The following is an 18,144-nucleotide window of genomic DNA, read 5'->3' on the forward strand; positions in this document are numbered from 1 at the left end:
AGTCTTCACAACAGAGCGAGAAGACAAAGATATGGAGATGCATAAAAGAGAGGGTGGATCACTGCGGGGCAGAAAGACGTGCTGTGTACTGATTTATAATACAGTTTTAATAGCATCACACAAAGAAAAATGATCTTCCCCGAGTTGCTCTTCCAAGAAGAGTTCAGCCATAGCATTGGGTATTATCTGTCTGTCTTCTGGTTTCATTAGTCAAGCACTTTGTCTTTTTGTCCTCTGCCTGCTTTTTTAAACTATGAAACCAATGATGATGGACAGCTTCTGACTTCAAACTTACTTTCAAATCCATTGCTTAATGATCAGATTAATCATTTTTGAACACGTCACAATAAGCAGCTCCATGCTCTCCTCAACAAGGTTAAAGAAATCAGCTCCACATGACTTTCATGTCTGTCCGCTGAACTTAAAGCTGGAGCCAGAAGATGGTGAGCCTAGCTTAGCACGGACACTTAAAACAGGGGGGAACCAAACCTCTTTCTCTGCTGATACTTGTGGGCTTTGTTTTGTGGGCTATCAACAAAACAACTACCCCTTTCTGTTCCTTGGGAGAAGTGGGCCAAGTGCAAATCCATTAAATATGTAGAGTAAAGTCTTAAGCCTGCACACCATTTACAGCCACCATGGGACCTGGAAGATTGGGGTTAAGAGGCAAAAGGGGGGCACATAGGTATGAACAAATACTTAACTCCATCAGCCATTGCTGACCCAGATTCTCAGCTAACAGGGTGTGTGGTGTTAACACTTTTACAGTTTACATCTTGAAGCACAGACGCAGCAATTAAGTCTTTTGATTATCATGTTTGCTAAGATGCAGATTAATTTCATATTAAATATGTAACTGCCTGTTAGCTGTTCTTACCTTAATACTGAGATCATTTCATTTTTCATCAGATGAAACATCTGGCTGAAATAATACAACCTTTTTGACAGTACTGTCCATAGAAGCCAGTAGCAATAGTAATGGAATTATTGGATAATTAATAATTTAAAGACAGCTCAAGAGATCCAGTTTGCCTGTGGATGCTGAAGACCATTTGGTAATGGGACTGATCAGGCAGGGGGTTAAAAGCCTTCCAGTGACCATCAGATCTACACTTCTCTTTGTGTGCAATTTATGTCATCAGCTCAGGTTATCACCAGTCTATTAAAAAAGTCAGTGTATCTTCATCCGGCACGTCATTCTGTTAAAAGTATTTGAGGACTCTGTGTTTCAGCAAAATCATACTTGCTGTTGCTAATCAAATATAATTTCTTTCACCAACCTTCGTGTGTACAACACTTTATCGTGTTAATTCTACTACTCTAATTTGATAGCAAGTATTTAGATATTTAAAATGATCACCATTTTTTGAATTTTCCCTTTCAGATTGCACGGAGAAGCATGGATGAAGAATGGCTTCAAATATTTGTGGAAGGCCTCGTTTTGTGCAATGACACTCATAACAAAAGAAACCATTTAGACTTTGCCTGGAAAAGAGTGATCGCTGCAGTTGCCCCCCTGCCACTGAGAATGAAAAAGGAGCCTCAGCAAAGCACAGGCCATGTTTCTCAGTAAATTTTAAGTACAGCTTATCCGAGTGATGCAGTTCGATGGAACTGCAATCAATTTAATGTGGCTGCATAATGATAAAAAAAATGGTTTGCCATGAATTTAGTGATGGATACTGAGCATTTCAAATGTGACATTTAAGTGTTTTCTAATTACAAGTGTGCTGGTAAGTAAATCATACAGTGTATCGTCCTGTTTGGTTTTTTCTGCGCTTTTATATACACATTTTTCCATGAAATACGTTAAAAGTTTGAAAACCCACTTCAGTCTGCGAGAGATTGTTTGAGGTGTATAACCAGAGATAGATATGAGACAGAGGAGAGAGAAAAGATATGTGCAAGAATCGAAGATACAGAAATAAAAAGAGTGACACAGGAATCACAGTGGCTCGTTTCCTTTTTCATATGCATCACATCTCTTCCAAGGTCGACATTTTGAGTAGAGAGACGAGGTGGTGAAGACAAAGTCAATTTCCTATTCAGTTTCAGACTGTTACCGACAACTCCTGAACCTTAAGAATACTGGCAATTAGTAAATGTAATGTAAAGCTTACAATAAATATTCTCTCATTGGGATAAAAGGTTTAAATCTAAGTTAAACGTAACTGGAAAAGAAACATTACTGTTATTAGAGCTACAAGGCTGATGTGTAGGGGAAAAAAGCTAGAATTAGAAACAGCTTTATTGGTCAATTATTTTGACTGCAACAAAGATAAAGACCAGTAGTGGTTTACACATTCACCTAATAAATGAAACATCCTCAGTTTAATCCCAGGAGGAAATACAAATCTCTCTGGGGTTACATGAGGAAGGGTAACGCGGCGCTGAAAAGGCTTACCTCTCTGCTGTGTTACCCCTACGCTCTTATTGGGTAAAGCCGCTTCAGGCGACTGTTGTTGTGATTCGGTTTTATATAAATAGAATTGCATTCAACTGAATTGAACTGTCTGAGCTCTCAAGGCATCTGACCAGTTGCTCCTACATATACAAAAACCACAGAACGTTCTCCGTGGTTGTCCCTAAGTTGTGGAATAAATTTCGTTTAAATGTTAGACATCTGTCTAAAATGCCCATTTTTAAAACTCATCTTAAAATGCATTTATACTCTTAGGCTTTTGATCCAGAATCAGGCACTGATCTTACTTGTTTTTTTATATTGTAGTCCTTTCTATCAGTGTTGTCTTTATTTATTTTTATCATTTTCAATGTATTTATTCCCTTTCTTTGTACAGAAAAAAGGGTATTCCTGTGGCTGTTTTAAAGTGCTTTATAATTAAAGTTGTATGGTATGATACTCGCTGTAGTGACTCCTGTGAATAAGGGAGCAAAGCCACCAAAAGTAGCTTTAATGTAGTTATTTCAGGTTTACAGGCTGCAAAAGTAGTGCAAATGAGTGAACCAAAGAATATAGATAATGTAAATGGAGTGATTTAATGTCATGGAAAAGTAAATAGCCTATAAAATATATTTGCACCCAAGACCATTCTGAAATCTCTGAGGGTTTTCTCTAATCATATTTGAAAAAGCAGATGTGCAGACATCACACAGAGAAGAAATTGCAGCCATAGTGCAAAAAGATGGTGCACAGTTCTTAATGTGGGACAGCTCAGGCTGAAATCTGGGACACTCATTAGAAGCCTTTTCTAAAGGCCTAAATCAACGCATGAAATCGTGTGGTAAAAAACATCTCTGGTCTCATTAAAAAAATTAAAAGAAAAAACAAAAATCTGTTAGGCCTATGTGTGAGACGTTTGAACCAACAGGCAACCAGAGGGTGTGTCAAACAGCAGAGTGTTACATTGTTTTATGTCACATCAAATCATGAAATAATTTACAGTATGATGGACTGGCATTTGTAAAGCACTCCTATTAACCGCATCAACAAATCACATTTAACCTTTGTATTATTCACATTCATAAACACATTAATACAACACTTTATTCTTCATCTAGGTCAAAGCTACTAGCACTTTAGAATCACCGGATAAGCTAATGTGTCCAACTTTGAGCTCTGCGGGGACCATCGTGCCACCTACTATTGTGAACAGGAAGCAATATAGTTCAATTTAGTTCAGTTGGTCTGTCTGTCTGTCAGCCACCCACCAAATAAATATTCAGTATATGAAGATGAATACTATTGATTATCTGTATGTAGATATGTGTTTTGTGTCCATTTATGTGATTAAACACGTCTCCAATCTGAGAATGGCCCTTAAAGAAAGAAGTAAAAAAATAAAAGCATATTTTACATGAATTATCATAGCAGCTTGGCTTGTGAAAGATTTAGTTCCTCTGAATCCACCTTTCAACACACTTGTGTTGTGATTAAATTGTTGCCTGTCAGCATTTACATAAACGGAACTCACAACAGTCTACAGTTTCCAGCTGTTACTAACACATCCATGACGTCACGCCTGCAACTTCCTGTATGAAGACTGTCCCATTTTTATAGAATCACAAGTGTAAAGTCGAATAGTTTCATGACTAATCTTGACACCCAACAACACAGACTGTTACAAGACTCTAATTCAGTGATCTCACTTGAAAACTGTAGTCAACTGTTTTAGTGTGCGGTGGGTTTATTGAGTCTAATAATAATAATAATAATAATAATAACAATAACAACAATAATAATAATGATGATGATGATGCTTCACATGACAAGATCAGAAACAAACAATAAATGAAATGTTTAAGAGATCAAAGTGAAACAATAAATAAGGTATAGAAATCCTGGCATAACAAAAAGATAAAAGGGAGAAATGAAGATAATTAAAAATGAAAAACAGGTAATTAAAGAAAATATAAATCGTCAATAGGAGAGGACGATCAAACAAATCTGAAACATGACATAATTCAACATAGTGTCAGGACTCGGGCTCCCCAGTGGATTCTCTGTTTCTGTGTGTGTGTGTCTCTCTCTCTGTGCTGTGTGTTCAAGATTGTGTTCTTGAGTCTCCACCCAACTCACCTGTGGCTGGTTCCCCACATGTGGAAGATGAGCAATTAGGGGCTCCTACTTAAGGCGTGGGTAGACGGCCAGTCATCACTGGAACATTGATCTGGATTGTGTGGAATGGCTGCTGGCTTGGTTTGGAAGTTGGACCCTTCCCCTTCCTAGATGTCCCCCTCGCCAGTCTGTGTATTTTCACTATACTGATCTACCTGTAAATAAAAACTTCAGTCTGCCTTTGTGAGCTCTGCCTTTGAGTCCACTCCCCTAGTGCCTGACATGACACGTGGAGCTTTTTTAGTGGAGGCTGAAAAAGGCTGTCCATAAAACACATTTCTTTAAGAAACAGATGATAATGAGCTCACCAGTCTATCCTCAGGGGGTCAGTGCCCTGGCAGAAAAAGCCTGATCACCCTTGGTTATTAAGGTAAGACTGTGGGACAGCCAGCAGAGCTTTAGCTCAGGACCTCAGGTTATGAACAGGGTGGCAGATGACCTGAGATATACTTTGGTGTGAGTCAAGCGGTACACTCTGTTAGTACTGGGTTGGTCCCCCTTTTACATCCAAAGCTGCCTTCATTCTTTGTGGCATAGATTCAACAAGCTCCTGGAAACATTCCTCGGAGACTTTGCTCCATATTGATATGACAGGTTTGTCAGCTCCTTATCCAAATTTCCCTCTACACCTCATCCCAAAGGTTCTGCTAGACTGAGATCTGACAACTGTGCAGGCCATTGGAGTACAGGTTTCAGTTTCCTGTTCTTAGCTGACAGGAGTGACCACTAGTGTGGTCTTCTGCTGCTGTAGCCCATCTACTTCAAGGTCTGATGATCTTCTGCATCAAACCTTGTGTGTAGCTAGGATTATTTGTTTTACGGTTCCCTTCCTTAAACTAGTCTAGCCATTCTCCTCTGACCTCTCACATCAGCGAGCCATTTTCACTCAGAGAACCACTTACTGGATATTTTGACTGCTTCGGACCATTCTCTGTAAACCATAGAGATGATTCTGTGGGAAAATCCCACTAGATGAGCAGTTTCTGAAATACTCAGACCAGCCTATCTGGCATCAACAATCACGCCAAGCTCAGTCATTTAAATCACCTTCCCCATTCTGATGCTAAGTTTGAATTTCAGCAGGTCATCTTGACCATGTCTACATGCCTAGATGCATTGAGTTCCTGAAATTTTATTGGCTGGTTAGATATTTGCCTTAATGTGCAGTTGAACAGCTGTACCTAATAAAGTGGCTGCTGAATACATGTACTATACATACAGTTGCCTGGAAAAGAGTGATATATATAGTCTCTTTTTCTCTTTTTTTGATGTATATATTTTCCCAATGATCATTCTGCTTTTCTCACTTTCAGGAGTTTTAAAAAAATCCTTCACATTTCAATTTTGCATCTGAACACTTTTATTCTACAAATTTACAAATACTTAAGGTCATGGACATTACAAACATATATATATCAGTAATTCATTAATTATAAGTTACTAATATCATGTATAGCAGCGGTCCCCAACCTCCGAGTCGTTTGGTACCAGGCTGTGAGAGTTGAGGCTCGGGTGTGAAATTTATGGTTTTCAGGGTTTTTATCAGTTTTTAGTGTTATTTTTTAATCATTTTTATCATTAACTTGATTTCCCTGTGTCTTTTCCCGTGCCTTATGAATAAATCTTCTTTTTTTGGTACCGGTACTGGTCTTATTTTGTTATATTTATCCGTGACACCTTAAAGGCCTGTCCGTAAAATATTGTTAGACATAAAACGGTCCGTGGCACAAAAAAGGTCGGGGACCGCTGATGTATAGGATCCTAAAGTTTACTTTCACGTGTATACATTTACTTTATGTACTTTAAATATATTTGAATATACAACCTGTGAACTATTAAGCTATTTAAATAGGATTATATCCTTTAAAGAAGTAAACAAATCTATTATTTATAAAACTGTTCATCACAAGGTTATGTTTAAATTCTTTTACAACTCCACTTTTCACATAATAAATCTGCTATAAGACGCTGGGCTGTGGAAGATCTTGAGAATTTGTGGTTTGTACACCAGTTATCTACACTTATCAAATATTGACTGCCCTTGCATAGTTGCACGCATGTGAAAACCCTTTAACTGTTCCTGCAGTGACATTTGGACCAAAGCGATGGAGAAAACCTGTAATGTATGTGAAAGGGTGCCTCTGCGGGCCACCACTCCGTGCACCACTGCCATCCACCGTGGCTCCATCCGTGCTTCAGTCTCCGCCTCCTTCTTAGCGCCGCCCTCAAGGAGTGACTTGGTGTTGAAGCACAGAGAGAGAGAGAGAGAGAGGGAGAGAGAGAGAGAGAGAGAGGGGGGACTCTGCAGACTCACACACACACACACAAACAGAGACACACACACTGAGCTCCTCACACCAGCTGCTGTGTCTTTACTAACGGGACAACTTTAAACCTCCTGGATACCATAGTGGACCCTCTGCTTTCCCCTCTGCCCAGTGTGAACACCCCGAACTGAGGTGAGTGCAAACATCCACACATGTTGCCAGCTCTATTGTAATTTCGGGTGTGTTTGCCGTGGACCGCTTGAAACTAAACCAGAAGATGGAAGAAGGGAATTTTTTCCCCCGTGGAGGAAAAGGGGGCAGTAGACAGGCAGGAGGAGAGGCATGTCCGGCTTCTGTTGGAGCACTCCGAGCTAGCGCACTTTACCGCCTTTAGTGGGTCACCAGACGCTTTTGTGAGCTGTAATTAAACCGGTGAAAAGCGTCGTTTCCGCTGCTGGCGCCAGTAAACACAACAACACTGGTTGAGCGGCTTTAACATCTCCTCATGGATGTTGGTGTAACAGCGCTGCGGTGACACACATGGCTCTCCCCCCTCCTTTAGTCCGGGAGTGCTGGCTGGCTGCTGCTGGGACACCGGGACTGTTTGCAGCGGGCGAAGCTGCAGATGTTTATTTTGCATTTACTTTGTGAGTTTGTGACTCCCACAATCCAGGCTGAACGGACTGATGTTCAGGCTTTACGTGCCGACGAGCAGAGTCTTCGTCTTAACTTTTATATAGGAAATTTACGTATGTGCACTCATACAGTTTCGGCTTTATTGTGACTGTAGCATGCTCACTTATTCCTCCCCTTTATGTGATTTGAAGTGATTAATCTTATATGTAACCCATATATGTATGAGCGTAATAAAAATGTATTTAAAAAATGACCCTAAATGTTATATTAAATGTGCAAACTGCCCCTTTTGTCCATCAGCAGTGCAAAATCCTGCAGAATAACCACCAAATGCCTAAATCAGCCAACACTTCTGGCTCAAAGTCTTCAAAATACTGTGACTTAAAATCACTAACAGTTCTTTTCATTGCTGATTTGTTTGCTAATCACTTTATCCATTAAATGATTTGGTCTAATATATTCAACCAGGGTATGAACATTAGCTTATACTCCCCTAAATACTGCCTTTATCATGTCATAATACACCCACCCACACCCCCAAATCCCTAAATTCATCCGACAGTCCAACAGACTAAAGAGATTCACTTCACAATGACCTCAAACAGAAAAGAGCTTGAAATTCTCATGTAAGCAGCTTTAACTGGCAAATATGTTGCCTTTTTTTTTCAAACATAAGTGACTAAAATGTTTCAAAATGGCTGCTATTTTTATTTCATGACTACAACCCACTCTGTGCTGGCTACTATGCACATCAGGCCACATTAAACATCTGTTTGACACCCCCCCCCCCCCAGTGCTGTGATGACACCAGTAGTGTCCTAATGTGCTGCTTGCAGAGATGTGCACCAAACATCATCAGCAGTGTTCATCTCACTTTGTGCCAGGTGTACAAATTGCTAAGACAGGTGGGCTTCTTGCCTGGCTGTGTTACCTTTAAATCTTTGATGTGTGGAGACATCCTGAACGCTTTCCGCCTGCTGTTCCTCTCAGCATCTGCACCGGCTGTTGGCTCATGTTGGGGAGTGACGGTTCACTCTGCTATACTGCGTGCATGTCTGCTGTACATGCATGCGACAGCACAAGAGCGACGAAGCGTGTCTGTACACGCGAAACATCAACACCCAAATCTTGGACTCCTGCAGGTGTGCATCGCAAACAGGAGTCCGGATTGTGCTGCTGCTAAATGTACTGTGCAAGTTAGTGCTTAACTAGATAACCACTGACTACCAGAGGTCAACTGTACCAGCTGAGCTCACTCTGCGATGGGATGCAGATAGAAATATAATAAACTTCAGGGTGCAACCCTTGTGTGACAGGTAGCAGGAAGGCCCCAGGAGGGATCAGAAATAAAGAGCAGTTAGACGGCATTCCTCTGCACAGTTTCGTTGCTGGATCCGAAAGAATATCTGGATCTGGATTAGCTTGCAATATTTTCTTGAAGAATAAAGTTTGTATTTGTGAATATATGAGGCGACTCCAAAAGTTAATCACTTCTAAATTGGGGGCAAGCCGTGCCTTTAATGCAAATTTGGCCATACTGTTTTGAGTAATAATGACGACAATCAATCGAACAGATAAACTCAACCACCAGCTGTTGTTATTTCAGGTAACAGCGACTGTCATCCCATCAGCTGCTGATTAAAAGGTCACACATTAACAAGGTCAAAGGTTAAACTGGTTGAACTTTAAGCGAAGTGCTAAGATGTAAAGTCTATACTGGCGAAACATGTAACATGTGGCTGTGAACTGATTTTAGTGTAAAAGTTAAATTTAAGCTGCGAAAAACAAGCAACTGACAAATATTAGGGATAAAATAAACTGAAAAATGTATAAATCCATTTACAGTGAAACCCCCAGAAAATATTGTGGCCTTGTAAATGTACTGTAACTGCAAACTGCCTTTACGTTGGATTAGATCGAAATTGAAAACTGTGCTGATAATGAATTTCTCTCTCTGAAGTTATGCGCGGTAACTGATGCCACATTTGAGCGTAATATTGCGATGTCTTCTTGCCATTATTGTTTAGCTCACACACAAACCCACACAGGCACATTAACGTGGCACTCGTCCACATTACCAACAGCAGTTATACAGAGTAATGGCAAAATTATATTCCTGTGAGTGTCTGAGTGAGTCGTCTCTGATCTCTAAGGAGCCCCATTGCTATGCTTCACTACTCCCTCCTCACTGAAGAGCTGCCTCCATATATTCTCTGCAGCTTTGTGCCCTAACTGATGTTTAATTATTCCAACACGGTGATTTGACTGTTGCTCATAAAATATTGAAACAGAATCAGCCCTGGAGGCACGCTGAAACACTGGCCTCGCTTGATACTTAAACAGGACCTGCAGTGGAACGGGGCATCAAAGCGGGTCAGCAGAAGCGTGAAATAAAACGTGTGTTTCTTTGTATGAATTGGAAATCTGTTTCTCAGCCGCTAAACAGGTCTTATCTTTCTTACTATGGATAAGCGATTTAGTAGATCAGCGCTCTGATTACAGCTAGGAGCAGGCACTGACTGCTAATCTGTGGTCTTAATACGAAGACAGGCAAATCACAGGGCAGCTATCGAGCCTGCTTAGAGGCCCTAAAAGTCCACAGCCTTCTCCTGAGGTGTAGATTTGTTCATTTTTGTTGCTATCTTCAGGTTGACTTGAAAGTGGGCTTGAGTGTGAAGCTTTTATTTTGTGGTCAGGTCTAAATCACCAGGGAAGGAATGCTGGTCAGATAAATTTGGTTTAAGTGCACTTTCAGACCTCTAATTTATTTGTTCTGCTCTAAATGTGTAGGTGATTTTGTAAACTTGGAACTTTTCACTTTGCTACGATTTCTTTTAAGGCAGGGAAAATCAAACAAGCCGAAATATACCAATGCAAACACTATGCTCACTGGTCAGAAGAGCAGAGTAAGATGTGAAGTCCTGTGTTCACAGTGAGACCTTGGTTTATTATCTGCTTTGAGCTTACACATGACCTTTTTTGATTGATCATGCAAGAATAAAAAATGCCCGTCACAATTTTCCAAATTCTGACATAATGTTGTAAAATGTTTGGTTTCGTCCAACCAACAGGCCAGAATTCAGATTCTTAGTTTCCAATCTAAGAAAACAGGCAATCATTCAAACAGGTTGGCCTTAAAAAAAAACCTGCATGATTGCTAATTAGGTTCAGTATGATTTAATAATCCTTCATCTGTCTTTCATCATCGCACATTTTCACTCGTGTGGCGTTTCTGCATGTATTCATCTAATTTATACTCTCCTCTGGACCGTCTGTGAAGTGGTGGGCTTCAGCTGAGTAAATACTTAAGTGATCAGTGGGAGTAATGGTGGATCCCCTGCTGACTGATGCTAGGATATCTTAACCCCCCCCCCCCCGCATGCGACCGCTCACTGAGAGGATAAAACCACAAACATCGGTGCTTTGCAGAGAAGCGCGTTAGCTTCTTTAGCACCACGCAGCCCTAATCAGTCTGCTCGGTGGGTGGAGGTTTGGCTGCAGAGCATTTAATCTACAAATGGTCACTGTCCACTTAAAAACCAGCAACTCCAAATGTGATTGGTTTTTTGGTTTTTTTTTAAGATGCCACCTGAATTGAACCGGCTTTTTCATTCAATTTTGGTAACGGGAAAGTCGACACAGTTCGGGTCCAGAGAGCTGCGATGTGCCTCTAAGTTGCACACCGCTTAATGTCCCAGCGTGGGGACAGCGGTGTAAATGTTAAATGGATTGGTATTTATACATCACTTTTCCATCCTTACTGAGAACTCAAATGGGGACTTTACCACCACCTTCTCGCTGCATTTAGCAACTCTTTTTTTTTTTTTTTGTTCTCTCTCCCTCTCAGAAAAAGCTTCAGAGAAACATGTACTCCTTTGTACTGACATTACCTTTTTTTTTCTCAACGAGGTCTTGCTCTCCCGGCGCAGGTACAGCTCTCCCTCTGACTCTGCTCTTTCCAGCAAGTGAGCGAACAGCGAGGTTTTACCTCTGACAGAGTGCACAACTGAATGGAAGAGAAAGTATGACACATTCTTTGGTGTCTAAGTTTCTCTCTCAGTTATCATTGTACATCTGCAGCCACGGTCGTTAACTCGTTTTGTTGTGTAAGGTGATTTTGAGTCCCCGGCACTCGCACGAAGCTTCAAATATCCACTACTGAAAGTCCAAAGGCCGGCAAAATGGCTTTCGGGACAGTGCTGCTCCCGCATAGTGAGCTTTTGAAAGGGCCATAATTGTGTTTCTAGTGACTGTCAAAGCTCAACCAGAGTCCCCTCACAGCGAGTCTGACAGCTTCTCATGGCTGGTTAGCTCTGACTAGCAGCTCTACGTCTCTGCCCAGGCTACATTGTATCCCCTGACCCTCCCTCTGTCACACACTAACCACAGGGCCTCATCTCCTACACTCGTTGGTCTCGCTCCTCTGCTGTATTTTCTGAATATCATGGAGGGCGACACTGCATGACTTTGAAGAGGTAGATGCCCTTAACACTCGTCATTGATGTTCTTATAGCAGAGCTAAAGGTTCTTTTTTGACTTTTCTGCTGTTGCCGTTAAAGCACAAACAACGCATCTTTATAGGTTTTCATGCTTATAGAGTGTCTGTAAGGATTTAGGGTTTTGGCTTTTTTTTTAGGACCCCATGCTATAAATGTACACCTTTCAGCCTATTTCTCTATGCGCTTTTTTTTTTCTGCAGAGACAGACCCGCCAGAGTAGTCAGTCAAGCAAGCTAGTGAACAGGAAGTGAGCTCATAGAGTTTGAGGCTTACACTGTGCTCAGGAAGGCATTTGACTGAGGGGGGATTGTAAAGGTTTTTTCCTCACATTGTTGTGTGAAGCACACTGAGCCTCTCTGGTCTTCTTTGAGTTTAACATATGCCTCTTTGTATACACGTGACATTCTTGGATTGTTTTGTACTCTATTGACGGTATTGTATCTATAACCTATAGATACCAGGCGGTAGTAAATAGACTTTCAGGTGAAGGCTGTAAAATAGTCGCTGTTCAGAGTGTCGTGCTTTTATTCTGCTCTCCTGATGAGCAAAATGGCTCTTAGATTAGACGACCACAGCTGTTGCACTTCAAAGGGAAAATTCAGCCAACATTGAAAGTGTTGTTGAAACCGTCCTTGGGTCTGTGTGTGTGTGTGTGTGTGTGCATCCCTGCTTTTTGATGGCTTGTTTTTATGAATTCTCCCTGCACTGTTGGAGATGGTCCCTTTAATGTCTGCTTTGCTCTGTCTTGCTTCTCTGTCTGTGCCCTGCACCCATTGGTCTAAAATTGACCGCATGCTCTGGTGCTTGGTCGTGCCTGGTCGTGCCAAGGCTGCAGTTGCACAGTGACTGTGTGTGTGTGAGTTGTGGTTTAAACTCTTGCGTGGTTTCTTCTGCATTGAGCTTGCATGACCGTAGATGCATCTCCAAGTTTGTCCTCTTTTTCTTTCTTCTTTTTTTTTTTTTTGAGCAACTGTGCTCAAATCACACACATATATATTTTGCTTGTTAGTGTTCTTCGAGCTTAAAAATAGTGATATCTGATTCTCTGCAGCTTTGATTCCTTAACTGTAGGATCTCTTCAAAATGTTTGCGTCTGTATCTCTTTAAAAATTGATGAGTGAGCACAAGTTTATCTGAAAGCTTCCTTTTAATAAACCTCAGAAGAGACCAAATGTTTTAAAAGTGTATCAGTGTCTAGACATGATGATGATGGTGATCTACATGTCCTTGCTGATACACAACACTTGCAGCATTAATCTACAGAAAGGACAGGGAGTAGAGCAGTACCACAGTTACAGTGATGTGGTCATTTCTCTTCTGCTGTGGTTCACAGTCGCTGCAGGGCTGTAGTCCTCCAGCTATCTAATTACCTCCTCTAAGGATGTTTTTATGTTTTCCTGCCTTATCTCAAAGTTGTCTCAAAGTGTCTTTGATTTGTGTTTCTTTTAAAATGATTTTTTTGATGTTGCAAGCGTTGATTTTGTTACCATTCTTCGTTCATTCTCATCTACTTTAATGTAAAGAGTGGCATGCTTATTCCATAATTATGTGGGCCTGTGTATTTCACTATCCTTTATTTATACAGGTAAAAAGTTTCATTGAGATTAAAACAAATACAACACAAGTAAAAAACCAATTGCAGTATTCCATACAGACAAGTGAGCGTGATTAAGAAAACACAACATTTTCTAACATTAACGTGACAAATTTAGACTGCTAGTCTAAAAATTTAGACTGCTAGTCTAAATTTGTCTAGTGTCTGGTTGTTCAGCTGAATTGCTTCTGATGATCTGCCTTCCTACTTATTTGCTTTTGTTCCAGTCTTTGGTATCATTTACTCTTTCTTAAAGGTTTTACTTATCATAATGTAATAACGATTTCTATCTTTTCTTTTGTCTTGTGCTATGAATATAAGCAACTGAAATATATACCAACCCTCAGTGTTGGTTGGTTGGTATTTGGGGCAGTGATCTAAGCAGAGATGCCGAGGCCTTCCTCTCCTCCAGCCACATCCTCTGGGTCTTTTGGGGAATACCAAGGTGTTTCCAAGCCAGCCGACAGAGAGATTTAATCTGTCTAGTGTGTCCTGGCTCTACCTTGGGGTCTCCTCTTGGTAGTAATTGTGGGAAACACTTCACCTAGGAGGCATCCAGGGGACATGTTCTTGAAATGCCTGAACCCACTCAGTGGCTCCTTTCAGCATTTAGGACTAGCTCTACTCTGAGTCTCTCCTGAATGACCAAACTCCTCACCCTGTCTCTAAGGGTGAGCCCAGACACCAGTCGAGGCAAGTGTACTTCTTCCGCTTGTATTTGTGTATTCATTTGGTCATGATGAACAGCTCATGGAGAGGATCACTGTGGGAGTGAACTGCCCAGTACATTGGAAGCCTCCCTTGTGTGCTCAAGTTTCTCTTTACCACAATTACTACAGAGCAGACACTGCAGAGGTTCTGCTTCTGAAATTGTCTTTTTTCCTTTAAGGACCATTTTCATTTGTTCCTGTGAGATATTTTCTGTTTTTTTGACTCAGCTGCTGTGATTTCCTGTTGCTGCTCTAGCAACTAAATTTAATTTGACTTTACTTCAGTTTATAGTCTTTTTCCATTATTTTTTTTCTTTTTTAAAGTAATCAAAGTATCAGAGTGTAAGTGTAACACAAAGAATGGCCATAACAGGTCAGAAGCAATCACCCCTTCCACTATATCTCTACCCTCTTACCAAATACAACCTCAGCCCCTATCTCTAAGAAACACATTTAATATTCATACATTGGTATTTTTCTATTTATCAAAAGCCATATTGTTATTGCCATAAAGAATAATATTGTTATCAGTGTTACATTTTGTTGGTCAGATGTGCTATTTGCCTTCACAATTCTGCAAATCTCCAGAGTAGGGGGGCAAAGTTGGTGTGAACCATTAGGCTACAACATCCACATGAACAGGAAGTACACCGGGTGGAAATAAAGTGGAATTATCCTTTAGCAAACCCCCAAATGATCTTTCACTCACGGAGGAGCATCAAATTGCCCAGCAGGAAGAACAGATTGTGGCGCTCCTCTCTTTTTCTGCTTTTCTGAATCTAACAAATACAGACGGATATTTGCTTTGTAGAAAAGTAAAATGAGAAATCAGCACGTAATCTCTGACTCTCGCTCTGCCCGCAGTTACTGGGACGGTGCAGGCTCACTGCGTACCCATCTTGGTTTAGTAGTGGATTAGAAGTGACACTTACTGCAGGCTGGCTGACTCTAACCCTTGTTTACTCTGGCTGGGTTTTAGCCGGGGACTCAAACCGTTATTAAGCAGTGAAATGACTCGAATGTAAGGCAGAGAGGAAAGAAAGAATAGGAGGGAAAATCTAGCAGCGACAAAAACCTAAAGAACAGAAGATATTTCCTGAATTTGCCTGGAGACAGAGCATGCTGTATGACTGCAGCAGGGTGGGTTATAGACCCTCGAGGCCAGGGCGTGTCGTGGTCAAACCCTTATATAAATAAACAAAAAGATGGTTCTAAAATAAACACAAATTGCTCGTGTTAGTGTGTAGCGGATTGACGAGTAACTCCACCCAGGATCCGGAGTGGACAGCGGGCGCTAAACATGAGCTGCTGTTGTGTGGAGACGCTGCAGGTCAAGCTTTCCTTTGCTTTGGCGTGAGGCCTTTCGTGAGACGCCCCCACACTAGAAAAATGTGGTCCTACAGAAAGCACCCGTTTCAGATACGCACCCAATTCAGAACTTGAGGGAAAGAGGAGCAGTGTGATGTTTTCCAAAGGAAAGTTAAAAACCCCAGGTGTAAGCTTTGGGTCTCTCTCTCTCTTTTTTTAAAGCTCTAAACCTGCATGCTTTTATAGTGATGTAACAGAAAGCAATGGGCTCGTGTGGGCAGGTGAAATAAAAGCTGTACATTTATACTAAAGGAGCGTCTCAAAGAAGGACAAGAGCCGTCACGCATTAACGAAGATGACAAGCAAATGCAGCCTACAGATGCACATAACAACAAAGCAGAGTAAGGAGAATAATTAAAGTGTTTTTTTGGACGTGGCAGGGACATGAATCTTTACTGCAAAGTGCCCGCTGGTGAGAGGAGGTGAATTATACTCCTTCAAAGTTTGCTTAATGGACTATAAGACAGGAATACAGATGACTCACACTAGATCAGAGGACTTAAGCCTCTTATACGCAGGGAACTTGCAAAAAGTCTGTTGAATTACCTGCGAAAACCAAAGTTCACACCTGCTGTAGGTCCCCCAGTGTATATAGAAATGACAGCTGTGTTAAATATATTAAGATATTTTTGTAGGACATGCCATATGTCTTGTCTGACAATAATGACAAAGTGAAATCGCATCCTGTGAAGTTTTTGACCACTCGTAGCCCTCCTGACATTTATCTTCACTGTTTGTCTCCTGTGAATGAGGCAATGGAAATTCATGCTATTATGCTAATTGACTGCTGATGCAAATGGACCTTCAATGGCCGACCCAGTAAAAGACCCCAAGCTTGTGCACTTTGAATGTAATGAGTACAGGACAATTTTCAAAACTGGCTTTACAAATATTTTATGAGGAAGGAAATGCATTTAGACATGAAAGGCTCGCTCCATTTATTGAGTAGTGTCTTCAATTTGTGTTGATTAGCAGAAGACTCAGGAGGATTTTTGATAATTGATTAATGGTATTTTCAAGCCAAAAATATATCAAACTGTCTTTGTATGCAGCCTCTTGAATCTGGAGTTTCCTTTTCTGTGTGTTAAATAGTTCTGTGCTTTATGGTCAGTCAAACAAATTAGCTTTTTTTAGTACTAATTTCATAGACCGAATGCTTCAAGAAGAGAAGTGAAAATGATATCAGTCCAAGGTGAGCAGAAGTTTGTGTCTGTGTACATAAAATCTGACCTTCTCTATCCTATGACTGGAACCGTCACTGCTTTTGTCCTCATTAAAGCCATGGAGGAAGATTGCTGCTAATCTTAATACACCCCCAACCTTCAACCTTGTGTTCTAATGAACCCCTGCCTCTAAGTAAAGCAGATAACAAACTAAAGAACACACTACCAGATTAAAGTGGGCAAAGATGGCTTCTGGAAATGCGGGATTTCTCCTGCATGGAGGAATTTTGTGGCGTCCCTCCTTCAAAAAGTTTTAAAAATGTTCTTCTTGCTAAACATGTGCTATGCTGACACACTGGACACCTGGAATAGTCAGATCCACTTTAGTCAGATTGTATATGTTTCCCAGTGAAGTGATCAGAAGTCAGGAAGACGGACAGATCCTGGAAGCATTTCTCTGAGTGGCAGTCCAACCTCAAATGTAAACCAGTATAGCTGCTGTGCACGGCAAAAGATTGTGCATAAACCAAAACTAAACTCATTTTTGTTGTATGTATAAATACTTCAAATGAACAAAAGGTTTGACTCCATCTTTCCCCAACATGGTATCAAGCTTGCTTTATATTATGAAGAAAACAAGAAGGGCTGGATTTATGACTAAAAAACAAACAAACACATCGCACATTGTGCAATTTGGCTCATTGGTTAAACACGTCAGCATTTTTGCACAACTCTTATACTTCAACATAACTTTGCGTTGGTTATTCTTTTCATGCGTTCGTAGTACACCTGCTTTTAGTTTACCTGTTTATTTACATCATTGCCCATCTTTTATTTTGGGTAAATACACAATTTAGAGAGGAAGACAAATGAATTAGAAGTGAGAACTCATTCTTGATACCAACCACAAGAAACCCGTAAAGAGCATACAAAGTGTTTTTCTAGCTGTTCTTTCCTTCCACTTTTTATTTGCATCACAAAAAGGAAAGAAAATGAATGGTACAACTCAGCCTGGCAGACGTTTTGAGAGACTTCATGCCCATGCAGATTTTGTTGTACATTTAAGTTGTTGCTTTTTGAAGTTTAGGTGCAGTATTTGGATGCCTGTCTGAGTAATGACTGGTGACATCTGCGTGCTTCCTTAGAGAAGGCTGTCAAACCTTCACAGACCGTATGGAGTGTAACGTGTCTTGTCCTGTTTAAACTTCTTTAAATGTTGGGATGAAGTAAAGAGCATTTTCTCCCTTCACTCAAACCAAGAAAAAAACAGGAAGAAAAAAAACCATTAGACTACAAAGTGTTGTGGGAGCAACCAATGTAGAAGAAGTTTA

General features: G+C 40.7%; 1 protein-coding gene across 1 annotated transcript in view; it reads left to right on the plus strand.

The window, feature by feature from the left end:
- Positions 1–6,861: 6,861 nt before the first annotated feature.
- ppp1r16b (protein phosphatase 1, regulatory subunit 16B) overlaps positions 6,862–18,144 on the plus strand; it is a 90,379-nt gene continuing 79,096 nt past the window's right edge. Inside the window, exon 1 of the mRNA XM_031740394.2 lies at positions 6,862–7,035. The gene's annotated coding sequence lies outside the window, so the exon portion shown is untranslated. The remainder of the gene's footprint in view (positions 7,036–18,144) is intronic.

This window comes from Oreochromis aureus, linkage group 5 (genome assembly GCF_013358895.1).
Source record: "Oreochromis aureus strain Israel breed Guangdong linkage group 5, ZZ_aureus, whole genome shotgun sequence".
Classification (NCBI taxonomy): Eukaryota; Metazoa; Chordata; class Actinopteri; order Cichliformes; family Cichlidae; genus Oreochromis; species Oreochromis aureus.